Consider the following 18,438-nt stretch of genomic DNA (forward strand, 5'->3'; position numbering starts at 1 on the left):
TCTATCTATCTATCTATCTATCAGGAAAATCGAGAAAAATCCTTTAATGATTATTTTACTGTTGTATTACATATTACATCTCTAGAACCATGTAACTGTACACATACTAAATGATGGCCTTGTGACACACAACAAGAGAAGCTACATATATATGATGATCTGTCTGAATCCCTGAAGACTGTGGTTTCCTTGTAGAAAGTGACCATTGCTTGCATCTGTTGTAAAGGAATAGTGAAATGAAGACCCATTTACTTGCTACTAATAATGGGACGGGGAGTCTTACCTTGATATGCAATGCTAATATCGCTGAAACCCCCCACACAGCTTATTAAACTAAGGGCTATATTCACAAGAACGTGTGATAATTACTGCAAGAGTAGCTTTGCGCAACTTTCAACATCGCAGCCTATAGCAGGTGCAGAGGTCGCGTGCAACCCCACAAGCACCCCGGATGGCCAGCCTGGGACCTTGGGGACAGGGAAGGGCAAGGACAAGAGGAAGATGAAGACAAAGTTCAGTCCGCAGGCGAACAGGCTCATAGCCATAGAGGTGATGGAACCCCATCAACAACGGTTTGTCACCTGCAATGTGTCATTGAGCACCAAAAATGGAGTATGGTGAGACTTTGTGGACAAGGTGAATACCGTTGGGGAGCACAAGAGGACAATGGATGAGGTCAAGAGCTGATGAAATGACATCAAGAGAAACTCTCTGCCAACCAGAAGGCAGCAACGCAGACTGGAGGTGGGACCCAGTGTCACAGCTCGAGCTGGATGACATGGAGGAGCTAGTGTTGACAGTCATCAGTGTGGAGACTGTGGGCGGAGTCGGGAGATCGGACACTGCTCAAAAGGACACAATACAACCGCAACAGGGTGAGTGACCACGAGGTACTCAGGGGACGGGTGGAGATGGGCACAATGGCACACATGCACAATCAAGCAGAGCACAGTGCACACCCACAATGACTCTAGGTCCTCAGCCCCTCTTAATCAAAAAGAAGATAGCCAAAGGGAGGAAGGAAGGGGCCCCGGGTCCGAACGGAATCTCACCAGCCCTGTTTAAAGCGAAGTGTGGGACTGGGCGGACATCCTGCATATTTTATTTTTGGAAGTCAGGTGGTTAAATAGAATGCCGGAATCATGGAAAGGCTCAACTATAGTTCCAATCCATAAAAAGGTGATACAGCCGAGGCCAATAACTATTGCTTAATAGCTCTAATAGACAAGGAAGCAAAATACTTCTCGGGCACTATAGGAGAGGAGCTGACAAACTGGGCAGAGAGGAATTCTATAATACCACTGAATCAGACCGGCTTCCACAAAATGGCCAGTAAATCCACAAACATCCTCACAATCTCACTAATAATCGATGCAGTCAAAGCCTCAAAAATACCTTTACATTTATGTTATATTGACTTCAGCGCTGCCTTCGATAGCGTAACCATTAAGACAATGGGGTGACCCAGAACGTCAAAGAGACCCGGGTAGTAAATGCTATTCAAAAACAATGGTCTCAGACAATTATTTCTGCTTCAGAGATTATTCACTTAGTCCTGGGGCATGTACAGTTACTCAGCCCAAGTACATTCAATGATAATATGAATACAATCAAAATCGAAATCAAACGAAACAACAGCAATAATTCAGGGCAATTTTAATTCATTGCAATTGTAGCTATCTCAATGCACAGAGAGAAAGATTTGGTTGCCCAAACTAGAATATGTGCACGAAATTGAATATAGCGTGTTAGAATAGAAAGATGTAAAAGAGCATAGAGTGAAAAGTGCTTCAAATAAGAGACATGAACAATTAATTTATATCAAAAACAGTTTTTTCAAGTGGCGTCTATTTGAACCTTTATCCTGGATGTTGTCATAAACTCTTTTCGTGTGCAATATAAATGTGGAAGCATGGTCTCCATAAGAAAGTGTTTTGAAAATATTATACGCCAGGACATTTGAAAAAACTGTTTTTGATATAAATCTTTCTCTCTGTGCATTGAGATAGCTACAATTGCAATGAATTAAAATTGCCCTGAATTATTGCTGTTGTTTCGTTTGATTTCGATTTTGATTGTATTCATATTATCATTGAATGTACTTGGGCTGAGTAATTGTACATGCCCCAGGACTAAGTGAATAATCTCTGAAGCAGAAATAATTGTCTGAGACCATTGTTTTTGAATAGCCTTCGATAACGTAGACTGGGGCAGATTGTGGGGGAAACTGGCATAATGGGGCATACCTCAGCACACTTTAAACATGCTAAAGCTTCAGCACACGGATACCTGGGTGCAGGTGAAATTAGGTGGCGACACTGACATCTCCACAAAGGTTCCGACAACAAAGGGCCTGAAACAGGGCTGTGTGCTTACCCGACCCTGTTTAATCCGTTTATGGCTGACCTTCCAAAGGTGCTCAACACCTGCAACTCCCATTCACCAAGGATTGGAGGGAAAACGTTGTCCAATTTCATGTACGCTGACGACATAGTTTTGCTCATTCATACGGTCTCCAGCGTCTATTGATGGAAATGCAGAACTATGCCTCAAAAAACAACCTAAAAATAAACTTTTGTCAGAACTGGGGTGGGGTGGAGTGCAAAAAAACGATGGATTTAGGCCTAGATCTCTGTACTGGGGTGAATGTATGACATTGTTCTGCATTCTGTCCATCAACTGTTGTTTTTGCATTTGTCATCCCAAGTGGGATGGGTATGCTCACACGTGAGTCCCATGCTCTCCACGCCACTGGGGTCAAGCTATCCTGGCTGAAGACGGCTGATAGCCAGAAACTGGTCCTAGGATGCTTGATTCCGGTCCAGAAAAGACATGGCTTGGCAGTTCGGGCTGGACTGTTCCCATGAGGCACAGGGTCAAGGCTGATTTGCATATGGCCATGTCTGAACTGGGGTCGTGTGGAGTGCAAAAAAACAATGGATTTAGGCCCAGATCTCTATACTAGGGTGAATGTATGACATTTTTCTGCATTCTGTCCATCAACTGTTGTTTTTGCATTAAAAGTAAACTTGAGCAAGACACGGACAAAGTCAATAAACTATAAAAAGAACCTCCAAAAAAGCTGGTTCCTTGGCAGTACAAAACTTGTCCCAGTTCAAAAATACAAGTACCTTGGAGTGTCATTTGACAAGGATGGGACGTTTAGTCATCAGAAAGAGGAAGCTAGAAGTAAAGGTTTGCTGATTGCCTAACAATGAAAAATCTTGCAAGTAAACTGGCGGGGCCTACCCTGACTCCGCTTTTGAAAGTAGTCCGGGCCAAACTACTCCCCTCAATTACCTATGGCAGTGAGGCAATGCTGGAAAGAGATGCAAAAGAGCTGGAAAGCACACAGGTCAAGGGCTATAGAATCTTGTTTAGCCTTCCATCCTACACATCACCTGCTCAAATAGGGCTGGAGTTTGGTCTCCTATGACAAGATCTACCTAGGCATGGTGCGTATATCATATGCTTGCACAGGATCAGAAGTGGCTCTACAAATACGCTAAACTATCTTCTGAGGCAGGACATACAGGACAGGGAACACTCCCAAGACAGAAGCTACCTACAGCTAGCCCTAGAATCTACCCAACTCACAGAACTCTGGAATGCACAAATTGGCTATCCCAATTTAAAAAAACTGGTCTGGAAAACATTAAAACAAATCTCTTTGGTGGAAGACAAAGCAACCTTCTCAAACAGATTGCACGCCTGGATGACCCTTAACTCCTATAAAACATTGCCGCCACAATTGTATTTCAACCAGGGCTACTCGAAGTACATAAAAATGAACTTTCCGAGGCACAGGATTGGAATCCTTCCATGCGCTTAGCATCTTCCACCATGGCAAAGGTCACTAACACAAGAGTTGTGCAGGTTGTGCCACATCAAATGAGGCAACATATTACACATAATCTGCCTATGCAAGTACCTGTGCCAAGCACTGAATCAGCTTCTCAAACAACCCTTCAGACAGAAAGGCATTCGGACCAGGAGACAAGCGGTGTTAGCATGCTTCAATCCAATAAATATACAACTAAATTGTACATTGGTCAATTTCCTTATGCTGGCTGAACAAAAAATGCCCAAGTTAGCGAAAACTGAACAAGGCCTGGGATGTACAATGCTAAAAAGCATATGTTCCTAAACCAGACCACAATAAGAACATACTGCCAGAAGTAAAGGGTTAAACTTTACAACAAGCAGAGATAACGGGACCAAAACAATCATGACAACCTGCAAAGAAACCTATGGCTGGATTAAAATAACACGAATCCACAATTCATAGCAGTAAGACACTCAAAGTCTCTTATTATGCCTATAATTAAATCAGGTTTTAAACTGGTAAAGATGTTCCCAACACTGGGTTTTAGATTTTGTTTTAATTACAGACACACACTGATGAATTCGTGAATTTATTTTTGTATTTTATGTAACAATATTGTAATGGTTTTAAGTAACTATGCAGGAAATAAAGAATCTGGATCTAAATCTAGGTCCTCGCCCTGATCTACAGACTGTCACAAAGTACAATGCCATGCTGTCTGAATGTCAACATGTACCATGTGGCTACATACATGTGGACACATTGTAATACACCATCTCCCATTTACTTCACTGGGGCACTGTCAACACGTCCTGCAGAGCAATCCCAGCCACTATTCACTGGTGACGAAGAGGACAACACCAGCACTGAAACCCAAGCCATCTAATACATCATTGACCTCATCCTCCACTCACCTCCAGGAACAGGGCAGGCCAGCTACATCGAGGAGGCCCCACTGTTAGAAAGGGGGTAGCATGGTGCAGAGCGGGGAGGCCAAACTCCTGAGGACATGTGTGAAGCATTGACGCAGTACACACAGACGAAACCCAAGGCACACCACAAAAAGAGACCACACCAGATTAGGTGAAAAAGAATAACTTTTGCATTGGGTCAAATATGCAATAGTAAACACAGTAGTCACAATGCTGCGCCAACTGGTGCCAGGGCACTATATACAAGGGGATTATTTACAGGGGAAATGGGAAAAAAAAGTTAAGTCCATCAGCGTCACATTTGGCAAATCCATGCAGTGGACACAAATCATGAGGCCTTAGACATAGATGATATTGAGGCCCAGGAGCATTAAGGAACCATTACCATGAAACATGAACCTGTGGCATCTCGTGCATCCTACCTGGCCACATAATCCAGCCAGGACCTGGAAAGGAAACAGGCTTGCAGTCCCTTATGCATAAAGCATTAGCACCAATCATAAACCTGCAGGCATAACCCCTAGCATCAAAGCAGTAGGCTCAGTGACTGTAACATTTCCTATAACCATGGACCTCACATTCGGCATGCCCGTCAGCACATTAGCATTGGTCTAATTTATCAGCTTTCATGCAACATGAGGCAGAACTCCAACGCTGTAGGCCCGCAGGGGTGAGCATCCCTGTAACATGAGGGATGAAACAAACAGTGGTCAGGCGCAAGTCACGAGGCAAGGACCTGTGACCTGTGGCCATGGACGATACTAACAGAACGGTATTAGGACAGGCACCGTCCATAGCTAAATTTTTTAACCCACCCCTTCCCTCCATTTATTAATTGGGGCCCAGATTTTCTGCCCCTTTGCTCTCTCTTTTTTTCCCCGCCTGGCATAAATTGAGTTCTCTAAGTTACAGCTATGCAGTAGCCTGGTTACCCACTGCTGCAACAGAGGTGGTGTTTTATTTTTCCAGGCCGTCGCAATACACAGGCGGAAAACTGCCATTGCTACAAATAGAAAATATTCATAATTGCGACAAGAGGCATCACTTGTGACCCCTAGCATGACCAGTTCTGGGGTTAGTTTAACTTGCAATTTAAGTGTTCTATCCATGAATACCTCCATAGCTTCTAGTATTTGCCGTAAGACTGGGCAAGCCACAAACATATGCATTATATCGCCCTCATTACTATCACACCTGGGGCATGTAATTCCCTGTGTTCCCCCCCATTGAGCTATTTTGGCAGGTGTATAGTACAGCATATACAGAGTTTTATAGTGCTGTGCTTGCAAGGCTGAGGAGCAGAGAATTTCTTAACCATACTTTAGTGATTTCCCAAACACCGCCCGCTCTATCCCCATTCTATTAATCCACTTAAGCTCTACCTTTTCCAAATCGTCATCTCTATTGTTAATCAGCTCTGCATACAGTCTTCCAATTGTACAGCCTTGCCCCTCCTCAATGGCCTGCAGTATTATATTATATGCGAAACCTCTCTCCCCCCCTGTTTTGCCTGCAAGGAAGCTTCTTACTTCTAGATATTTGAAGAAGCTTCTTGAATTCATTCTAAACTTCCCTTGCAATACCGAAAATTGGTAAATACCCTCGGGGCCTATGAGATCCCCTGCCTTCCTACTCCCAAGCCTTACCCACTCCCGAAAAGTGGCGTCTCCAAATATATCCTGTGGTAATGGAGGATTCTTTGCCAATCTGGTGTGGGCATTAAATCTACCCATGCCAAAGCTCTTCTTGAAAGCTTGTCAGATCTTATATGCCGCATCCACTGTCTTAGATTTAGTATCTTTAAAAAAGCGCAGCTCCGTTTGCTTCAATAACACGTTCTTAACATCCTCTCCCAAGACCAATCCATAGATCTCAGTGGAGCCGGTATGGTGTACTGCTTCCATTTCAGCCCCTCCCAAAAGACTTGTCATTTGTTGTAATGCAGCTGCCCAATAATACAACTTAAGGTCCGGCATAGCCCAACCCCCACACTCCCGTGGTAGCGACATAAATCTAAGAGCCCTTCTAGTTTTACCGTGGGACCAGATAAATCGGTTAAACATTTGTTCTATTAGATTAAACCAGTGAACATTGAAATGTAAAGGGATTGTTCTAAATAAATATTAGAACTTTGGGAGCAGATTCATTGTAACAAAATTCACTCGGCCTACTATAGACATATGAATGTTATGTACCCTATCCAGATCTCGTTTGGCCTTGTTTATTATCGGTCTAATGTTAATTTCTACTAACTGATCTAGATCTGCCGTGATGGCCACTCCCAGATACACAACCTCTGTCACCACCCGGGAATCGGTACATTCTGTGCATGCATTACAGATAATTTGAGTTTTGGTTTTGTTCAGTGCGTACCCTGCCACCCTTCCAAACTGATCCGCCTCTAACTCTATTTCCCTGATAGGCTCTATGGGTGTGGGTGTAAGAACTGCGACGTCATCCGCATATTCTAGTGCTTTGCACAGACCCATTTTTGTTGCCAGGGGTTGTATCAGCTCGTTTTGTTCTAGCTTAGCCAATAGTGGGTCAATATACAGCGCGAACAGCAGGGGTCAACACGGGCACCCCTGCCTAGTGCCACACGAAATTACAATGGAGCTTGAGCGTTCCATATTTACTCTTATACGTGCCGTTGGAGCCCTGTACATTGATCGTATTGATTTCAAAAACCTTTCCCCACACCCCGCTTTCCTCAGTACTGCCCACAGGAACTCCCAGGTCACTCGATCGAACGCCTTCTCGGAGTCTAGCAGGAGGACTGCCATAGGTCCCCCTGCCCCCTCTTGTGCTATCCCCTGGGCATCAAAATAAAGTAATAACTTTTCTGATATCTTGTGACGTGCCCCTGTTTGGGATAAACCTGTGCTGATCTTTGCTGACTAGTCCTCCTATCACCCCGATAGTCTAGTAGCCAAGGATTTTGAGAAAATTTTAACGTCTGAATTAATTAAGGTTATATGATGATATGATCCAGGATCGGTTTGTGGCTTTCCCTTCTTAAGGATTAATATTATGTCAGCCCCGGCCCAGCTGACAGGAGTTTATACTCCTTCTTGAGCAGCCAGCATTGTATTCATTAGATCCGTTTTTAAAGACTTAAAAAAAACTTATAAAATTCTCCTGGGATCATATGCGGCCCAGCCGCTTTACCAGATGGCAAACTTAGCATGGCCTCCATAATTTCCTCCTCGTTCAATGGGGCCCCCAGCGCCTCACTGTCAGCCTCAGACAGTACTCTACTTGGTGTTCCCTCAAGATATCCACTTATATTCTCTGGTAATCTTTCCTGTTCCTCTGTGTACAGTGTGAGATAGAATTTCCTAAAGACCTCAGGGATCTCTTTCTCTTCTGTGACTATGTTACCTTCTGTATCTTTTATTACACTGATTTTCCCTCTTGCTTCTCTCTGCCTTGTTCTAACTGCTAGAGTGTGGCCCACCTTTTCATTATATTCGTAGCATCCTTCCCTTCTTTCCTTATAGATTTTAGCTGCCTTCCGTGATAAGCTTTCCTCAGCTGCCGCCTTAGCTAACATTACCTGTAAAACCTGCTGATCCGAATCCTGCCTGTCCCTAATAACCTTGACCAGTTCCTGTTCTGCATATAATACTGCTATCTTTAACTGCTCTGATAATTCCTTTTCTTTTTTCTGCTTTGCCAAGCTGTAGCTCAATGTCTCGCCACGGACCCATGCTTTAAAAGCATCCCATGCATTTCCTATTGCGGTACTACCCCTATCGATATCCCAAAAGTCTCTAATCCATGCATACATACGTTCTACATAGGCTGGATCTACCAAGAGCTCTTTTTTAATTACCAGGCCCTTGCGTGTCTCCTAAAGCCATCTCCAAGGACCGTGAGAACGAGAGGGTTATGGTCGGATACTATACGAGGTAGTCTCTCAATGTGCATTTTGGAGAGTGGAAAACCAGATGCAAAATAATAATCTAATCTGACACAGATTTTATGGGGTGCTGAATAGTAGGTAGGTATATCCAGGTTCAGATGGTTTTAGTTGCCCCCATATATCACTTAATGAGTTATTGCTAGCCATCCTCTGAATTGCCCGGCATACTCTTTTTTTTCTTCCTGAGTAGTGACCATGATTTCCCAAAACCTAGCCCGTCAGCACCGTTTATGTTAAAATCACCTGCTAAGATTATTTTCGGTGCCCATGTTGCCAATTCTATATCCAAAAAGTAAAATACCTCCGGATCATCCTCGGTAGACCCATATACTGGGCCTAATGTGACCCATTCCTCCCCAATCAGACATTCTATCAAGACCCATCTACCCCATTGATCTTCTAGTTTTTTCCTGGTCTGGATATCAAACCTCTTTGTAAGAATGGCAACACCCCTTTTCTTAACTCCTTGTTTAGAGTAGGCTAGTACCCGAAACCCTAATTGCTCCAGCAAAAACAGCTTGTTCCCCTCTATATGAGTCTCCTGAAGGAGAAAAAAATCTGCCCTTGTCTCTTTCAGCAACACCGCCACTTTTTGCCTTTTAATCTGATCATTGAGGCCACATAAATTTAGCTATGTTTGTTTTCGTGGAATGTGTAGATTATATCCTTACATGACCTTTCTTTCATCCTGATCCCTACTCTTCTATCACTCTTTTTTCATCGTTTTTTATATCCCATTTCTATTTTCATAATGCTTGCCTTCTGCATTACTTATTAATTGTTAATAACTGTGAAATGTGTAAGCAAAGTTTGTTTTGTAAATTTACAGATTATCTGTTTGGTTTGCTCCAGGTCCGAATTCAAAGGGAACTGTCCTTCGGGGGAGGAGGTAGGGGGGGGGGGGGGGGGGGGGGGGGAGGAGGGTTGAAAAAGAAAAGAAAAAAAAATAAATAAAAAGAGGCAGGGACCGTCCAGCTAAACATTAGGCAGGGCCATGAAGCCTCACTATGAGCTCAATACCACCTTGTAAGCGTAGAGCAATATGGCAGCCTATGTCACCCCAGACCTAAACCTGTGGGCCTCGGGGCATCATCCGGGGAAGAGGCACAAATTGCCTTCCAAAACAAACATGTCCAGTTTAGGGGGCAGGTTAGTCCTCAGCGTCGCAGCACCTGGGAAGCCCCCCAATCGGTATCTCTCATTATAAGGAAGGTCCATGTGATGTCCGCCCAGAACCAAACACGGGCAGCTGGAGTCCACTCTGGGTCCCTGAGTATCACCAAAAAATGACGTGGCCCACAGAAGAATTCTGGCCCCGGAGCGGGCACCAACAATGTGCCCCGTTGCCCCCTTCCCCACTGGTTCCCCAAAGAGCCCCCACTCACTAGGCTCTAGGGGGTAGGCTGTCGACATCTTCTCACAGGGGACAGGCACCAGTATGTGCCTCGACCATCCCCTGCCTCTCCAGGACCTCCCCAGGCCTCCACTCACTCTTAGTCGGCCTCTGCGTGGAAGGAAGGGGGCTCCCGCTCCACTCGGAGCCCCCACAATGAGGGCTGGACCGTCCTCGGCTTCCCGATTCCTTCCGGGCCTCAGGGTCAATCCGGGCCCGGCCCTCGAGAGGCACACCTGCAATAATTCATTTAAATTAACTTTTTTTTTTAATTTAATAACATTTAATTTACTATTCTAAATCCAGGGGGTGCAAAAGTAGGGTAGGTGTTGGATAGTGTAGGGGTTAAAATTACTATTCTAACTCCAGGGGGGGTGCAAAAGTAGGGTAAGTGTTGGATAGTGTAGGAGTAAAAATTACTATTCTAACTCCAGGGGGGGTGTAATAGTAGGGTAAGTGCTGGATAGTGTATGGGTAAACACTTCTATTCTAACTCAAGGGGGGTGTAATAGTGGGGTAAGTGCTGGATAGTTTAAGGGTTAAAATTACTATTCTAACTCCAGGGGTGTGTAATAGTAGGGTAAGTGCTGGATAGTGTAAGGGTAAAAATTACTATTCTAACTCCAGGGGGGTGTAATAGTAGGGTAAGTGCTGGATAGTGTAGGGGGAAAATTACTATTCTAACTCCAGGGGGGTGTAATTGTAGGTTAAGTGTTGGATAGTGTAGGGGTAAAAACTACTACTCTAACTCCAGGGGGGTGTAATAGTAGGGTAAGTGCTGGATAGTGTTGGGGTAAAAATTACTATTGTAACTCCAGGGGGGTGTAATAGTAGGGTAAGTGCTGAATAGTGTAGAGGTTAAAATTACTATTCTAACTCCAGGGGGGTGTAATAGTAGGGTAAGTGCTGGATAGTGTAGGGGTTAAAATTAATATTCTAACTCCAGGGGGGTGTAAAAGTAGGGTAAGTGTTGGATAGTGTAGGGGTTAAAATTACTATTCTAACTCCAGGGGGTTGTAATAGTAGGGTAAGTGTTGGATAGTGTAGGGGTAAACATTGTGATTCTAACTCTAGGGGGGTGTAATAGTAGGGTAAGTGCTGGATAGTGTAGGGGTAAATATTACTATTCTAACTCCAGGGGGTTTAATTAAAATACATTTAATTTTCATTATTTAATTTAAATAAAATTAAATTAAAATATTCAAATTCATTATAATAAATTAAACTATAATTATTTTAAGAACATTAATTTAAAAATAAATTAATATTATTTTAATTAAATATTTACCCATACTTACGTTGTAATGTCATGCGTTGTAATAGCATCTGCGTTGTAAGGACATGCGTTGTAATGGCATGCGTTGTAATGGATCTTGCGTTGTAAAAGCAGAGTTGTGATGGTATTGCGTTGTAAAAGTTGGGTCGTGATGGTTGTTTCCCCCTGCATTGCGGCCTGCATGGGCCTTCCACCCCGCCACGTGGCGCTGACTGGGGTTGAATATAGTTTCTGGCACAGGCTGCATTGGGCCGGCACAGGCACCCCTCCACGGGCGCGCCGACAGGGATTGGACAGGTTTTGTGGCACACGCTGCATTGCGAATGGCACAGGCACCCCGCCACCGGACGCTGACTGGGGTTAGACAGGGTCTGTGGCACACGCTGCATTGCGGTTGGCATAGGCACCCCACCAAGGGACGGTGACTTTGGGTGCACTGAGTCATTGACACCTTCAGCTGCTGAGCAGGTGGAGTAGCCTGCGAGGATACCCCATCCTGGCGGTCCGGACTGCTCAGGATTTGTGTGCCTTGCTGGACTGCAGTGTAGGCTGAGCCAGTGGGCTGCGCAGGCCAAACGTCACGTGGCCTCACTTCCAGGATCACAGACTTAGCGGCACACTTTGGGCTGAGCGGCTGTGCAGGCTGCGATGTTGCCGGGTGCCATGGATTGTCCTATGCCATGATGTAATCAAATTCCAGCAGCAGACATGAGACCTGGTGGCCAGCGCAGCGTGGATGCATGACGTGGAGAGTGCCAAGTCTGTGGGTCCTGGGCTTGTGGCTTGCAACAGCACATGGTGGGACCTGCAGTCTACATGCCGGTGGCGGAAGGTGAGCAGTGAGGCCCGGTGTGCATGGGCAAGCATGCTCTAATGGGCAGCGGGAGGGGCTGGGATGCCTCTGCCTGGGTTTGCATGGGCGGGCTGGCGATGTTGTCTTGTGCAAGTGTGTGTACTGTGCCAGTCATGTCTCTGGACTCTGTTTCAGATGACAGCTCTGTCTCAGATGTGTGACCGGGTGTACTGCTATACATACCGGCAAGTGGTTGGAGACCACCATGGCATCAGGTAAGCAGTGTGGCCTGGGTGTGAAGGGTTGTCACTCTCTCTCTCTCTCCTCCTCTCCTCTCTTCTTTTCTCTATCTCTCCCCCAATTCTTTTATCGGTCCCTCTCTTCTTCTCCCTCTCTCTCCCCCTCTCCTCTTCTCTCTCTCTCCCCTCTCTTCTTCTCTCTCTCTCACCCTCTCTTCTTCTCTCTCTCTCTCTCTCTATCCCACTCTTCTCTTCTCTCTCTCTCCCCTCTCTATCTCCCTCTCTCTTTCCCCTCTCCTCTTGTCGCTCACTCTCTGCCTTCTCTTCTTCTCTCTCTATCCCCATCTCTTCTCTCTCTCTCCCCTCTCCTCTTCACTCTCTCTCTCTCTCTCCCTTCTTCTCTCTCCCTCTCACTCTCCCCCTCTCTTCTTCTCCCTCTCTCTCTCCCGTCTCTACTCTCTCTACTTTGCTCTCTCCCTGTCTTTTGATGTGCGCAGGACACACCTTCTCATCATGTTTTTTGTCTTGCAGGCTGTGACCGACTGATTGTGTCGAGGGGATCCGCCAAGTGTCGTCATTTAATTTCTGTTAATTTCAATAAAGTTTCATTGTTTTCTGACAAAGTGAATGTGTGGTGCTCATTTCTGTGATGACACATGCATGTCCCCAGTTGTGATTGTGCAACATCATGCGGATTATTTCGGACATGTTTTGGTGTAGCTGATGTGGTATGCTTTGGTTGGGGGGTTCCAGGGACAGGTGGTCCTGGGGGTGGTGTTGGTGGGTGTTGTGGCCCTCTTGGGTGTCAATGCTGCATGTTCAGTTGCTCCATGGCATCTGTTTGTCTTCAGGTGTGGCTGTGGGCTATGCTCCCTTTTGTGGTGCAGGTTGTGGTCCAACTTTACACCAGGTCAGAGCAGGTGTTAATTTCCTGTTGCTAACGTGCCTTATCACATGTTTTGTGTTCTTATCACCGATCTGGCTGGTTGTTGTGAATGTTGAGGTGTGGTGTTGTCGCCGTTTTTTGCATGGGAACGCCTACTCTGCATATCATTAGCAATAGTTGCGGGGGTCTTCTGTGGGTATGGGTTTTGTGGCTACTATCGCAGTAAAACTGATACTGTGGGCTGTTAGCACCAGCTTGTGAATGGTGGGATACATTTATCACAAATTTGGCTGTGATAAAGTGCAGTTCATTTGGCAATAGCTCCTTGTGAATATGCCCCCAAGCCTTTAGACCTTTAAAGAGTGTGGCGAATGCATGCTAAAACATGGCAGGAGCCTTTTGCTATATTCAGAGTGCCATTGACTACAGTGCACTTGTTATACAGTGGACGTGTGTTTTGAGTACCAAATAAGGTCCATCGTTTTGTCACGGAAATTACACTGTTCATCAAAATTGACTAGAGACATCTCGGAATACTGTTTACTAAAATACCTACTCAAGCTCAGCCAGCATCAGCCATCTCTTTTTCAGTCCACAAGTGAGTACTATTCTTCCATAGATACAAGGGCTTTTGAAGATCACTTAAGCCATCTAACACTAAGAGGGTCATTTACAGGAGGACTCTCTTGGGACATTAGAACAAATCAAGATGTCAAATGCACCCTCCTTGTGATGCTTGTGGGTCATTTAAACCGCAACCACCAATCTAACGGCTAAGCTTTCACCATAACAAACTGATTAAGGCCCAGCTAACGCAGGACCATGGACTCCATGACAGAAAAAGCCTTCCCTATTTGTTTTTTTCCTGCTCGAGACTTCCTTGTCTCACAACAGCTATATATCCATGCGACAAATTAGTGTTTCTGATTGACCACTCAGCCTTCTTTCTTTATATTGTAAGCACTCCTGTATCTCAGACTTTTTTTTACCTTCCCTTTTCATTTTATTGTTATTCTTACATATTTCCTTCTCTCGTGTTTCCTTAATTCTCTCCATTCCAGATGGACACATGAATTTTTGTAAGGCACATGGAGATTACGTCATTTGCCCAGAATCACAGGACGTTGAGAGTCACTGACGAAACTCAAACCTGATTCGCCAGATTTGAGGTCGACCGCCCTATCTGGTTGTCCACATCCCCTCCCCTCTCTACTTGGGTTCTGTATTGGTTTTGGAATTTTAGTGGTAGGAGATTATATGTTGGCAGGTGTCTAAATAAAATATTTGAAGTATGTCTGAACTGTTCACCATGCAATTACACTTAGTAGTAAACACACAGTATATGATAATGCATGTGTATATATTTATGCGTGAATGTTGATAAGGCATGTCACACATACATTTGAGTGAGTGTTTTAGGCATGGGTGATATTTTTATCACATTGTGTAATTTTGCATAATTTTAGTAACTTTGAATTTCTCTAAATTAAACTATGATGCCACCTTGCACAATTATGCCCCATTCTTGGCAAAATAGGAGTGTCAGCACACTAGAACAACATAAGCTACCAGAACTTGAACAGCCTTTGTTTGCGACACTTGTATTTTTGCACTATTTTGCACTATTTTTAGGGCAATGTAAAGCCACAGATTTCTGTATCAAATATAGCGAAAAATGCAATTTTTTTCATTTTGCATAATTTTCTCAAATGTTTCAACATCCTGAATTAAAGGAGGAACTTGAGCTTGGCTTCCCAAGATAGGTTCTTCAAGTGTTATAATGTGTAATGCAGTTTATAGTCCACTTGACCTTAAAGTTCACAAAAAGCAAGCACCTCCTGAACAGATTTTTCTCTGAATATTTTCTGCTTGTACATTTTACAAGGGAAATTCTCCAGGTAAGCTTAGGGACCTATACCTGTGTTTTATAAGACCTGGTATTAACCCCAATCCAGAGGCTGTTCATTGCAGTTCAGCTGGCCACTCGCACAGCCCAGTGCCCGCGGGGCTCAACAGAAGGCAATGCATGGTAAAGGTTTTGCTGCCTGTGGGGAGCTAAGCGCATGGCATGGCCATAGAAGAATGGAAAGGAGAGAGCTAAAGAAAACATGAGAGAAGGAATAAAATTGAATGAAAAGAGGTGGTAAAAAAAGACTGATATACAAGAGTGCTTATAATGTAAAGAAAGAAGGCTGAGTGGTCAGGTAGAAACAGTAGTTTGAGGTTGATAAGCATGGAAAAGGGAGAAACACAAGTAGTAGAGAAAGGTTCAGGTGAGAAAACCTCTGAAAATGGATGTGAGAGAAATAGAAAAATAGAGGTGACATAATGAGGCAGTAGTGACAATTGAGATGACATGAAACTGGAAAAGATTTATTATTTAGTAATTTCACTGTTCCTGGCACAAAATGTCCAATATTTACATATTGTATACATGCTAGACTTTGTGACCACCCTGCTTGGCATACTCTAAGCATTTTAAACAATATGATGGCTCAGGCCTAATGTTGCCTTCCTTGGCATTTTGAGGTCATTGTATGTAATGTGGAGTCCACAGCATTAGATATAAATGATTTGAATATTATGTTTATTCCGATATTTGTATGGCGATCTAGAGATACTGTAGTCCTCATTGACAAATCATGGACATGCCAAGTATCACAGAGTCCTTCCATGACATAATAGTAGCCATGTCACATAACAGGAATTCTAGGCATCGTGTTAGTGTTCTTGCCATTATCCCACAAATCCCAGGCACAAAAATGGACATTTCTTGCATGTAGTCATTCCAATGTTTTGAGCTTTTTTTCCCAAAAGGGAACGTTGACTGGTTTCTTCCCTGAGGCTTGCAAGGGAGCCATAGTAAAGCCCTTTCATAAAAAGGGCAAAATGGATCATCTGGCTAATTATCGCCTGATTTCTCTTTTAGACATCCATTCCAAACTCAATGCCTAATCATTGTTAAAACATCTAACAGCCTTGGCCTTTAATACTGGATTGATTACAGTGGAGCAAGGAGGCTTTGGGAGCCGAAGCATTCTACAATAGATCAATGTTTTACGCTGTGGGGAGTCGCAAAGAAGTCAATGGTGTCGGAAGGGGGCCTCTGCTGCTGCTTCTTTGACTTCCAAGCGGATTTGGACAGGGTGGACAGGGGCATGCTTTGGCTTAAACTACGATTCAGAAAAGGGGGCTTAAACTACAGCAGTGGAAGACATCTGGAGCCCTGTTGGGGCTGTTGATAAAGCTCTGTAGTGATAACTGGGGACAGATTGACCTCAATGGCCTCAGGAGCCTGACTAGGAAAATTCGGTTGAGAACAGCTTGCACAAGGGGTTCATCTTAGCACCTCTGCTGTTTAGTCTATTCATTGCAGACCTGCCCCAGACATTACATGATTTGCATAGTTTTACGCCAAAGGTTGGAGGTAGGCATATTAGTTGTCTCATATATGTGGATGATCCGGTGTTGATTTACCTCAAGCCTATAAGGCTGCAACTAAAACTAAATACCCTAAATGCCTATTGTCTTAAAAACAAATGAATGATAACTGTTGACAAGACAAAAACAAGGTTTTTTGCAAGGAGGAAAAGGAAATTTGTGTGGTTCCTAGGTGATGTACGATTAGAGCCGGTTAGGGAGCATAAGTATCTGGGTGTAACCTTTACAGATGATTTGAGGTGGGATAAACAAATGGCTTCCGGGAGACTTGTTCTTTCTACAGCGATGAATGGGGAGAAAAGGATTGAGCGTAAGTTTGGAAGCCATTGCTTTGAGCCATTAAGTAAAGTTGTACAGGGTAAGCTAATTCCGCAGGCCCTTTATGTAGCAGAGAGGATGACTTGGGATAGGCAGGTATCATGGGAAGGTTTAAAAAGTCATTCTCTGAACTTTTCCTGGAAATCCCTATGATTCAAGCTGTAGGGAGGGAGTGAGTTGAGAACTGTAGCCTTGGATGCGCCGGTGGATGCCAGAGCCCTGCATTTCTATTTTTCTCTTAAAGATGGGGTGCCTGGTGACAAAATGTTGGAATTCATTTTACTAGAGATAATGTTAAGTTATGCAGATGAAAAGATCCCTGTGGTAATAATGCTGAAGTAGTTTGGACCAATCAGATAAAAAGTACGCTTGGGCAAACTAGTGAAGAATCTAGCAGGAGAAAGGATTTGCACTATCTTAAAACTATGAGCTCAGTTATTCCTTACTTAAACTCTTAGGCAAGCACAGTTACTTTTAAAGTTTTATGTAGTAGGGAGAACCAGACCCCAGAGGGTATCAGAGCGCTTTACATTTCGGAACATTGTGATACAAGTTACTTCAGAGTATAGTAAGTACAGTAAACAAAACAATGTTGCGGGGATTTATAGGAGGGAGGGGAGGAAGGAGCCATAGCAGGGATACGAGGAGGAACTGTGTCCAATGTCCGACTGGGTAGGTGACGGTCGAGGGGGAAACAAGGGCCAATCTCCTCAATAGCTGTCTAGCAGCTCCACCGGGCATCAGCCGTGTTGCACAGGCCTTAGCGATCAGGGAAACAATTTTGATTTGATATGATTTTAACAGTTATATATCACACTGACTAGACACAGAGGTATCAGAGCGCTTACCAAAGGATCGTTACATTACAAATTACATTAGTTGCAGGAGCATAGTAAGGTACAGTAAACAAAAGCAGAGTTGAGATAATTCGTTGGGAGGGGAGGAAGGAGCCATAGCAAGGAGACGAAGAAGAGCTGTGCCCAATGTCCGGCTGGGTAGATGACGGTCGAGGGGGAAATCAGGGCCTATCTCCTCAATAGCTGTCTAGTAGCTCCACCGGGCATCAGCCATGTTGGTCAGTCTCAGAGTTCAGGAAAATCAATTTAATAGATCCATAGACGGCTAGTGGTGCCACTAGGGGGCAGAGCTAAAAAGGAACAGAGGGTGGAGGGAGTAATCCAGAGAAGGAGCTGGGGCTGCCATTTAGCCTGCAGAGGGAAAGGAGGCAGAGGCAGCCTCCATGTTAAAGTCAGGCACGTCATGTCCAGGTCTCTGTGGGGACCTGTGTAGGCCATGGTGAAGCCCTGCTTGTGCCCACCGTGGATCAGAAGTGGTAGTTGTTAGAGCTTGCAGCGGTTGGAGACAAAGTCAGGGCCCTCACAGGGGCTGCCAGGCAGAGTAGAGGGTGC

This window comes from Lissotriton vulgaris, chromosome 8, assembly GCF_964263255.1.
Source record: "Lissotriton vulgaris chromosome 8, aLisVul1.2, whole genome shotgun sequence".
Classification (NCBI taxonomy): Eukaryota; Metazoa; Chordata; class Amphibia; order Caudata; family Salamandridae; genus Lissotriton; species Lissotriton vulgaris.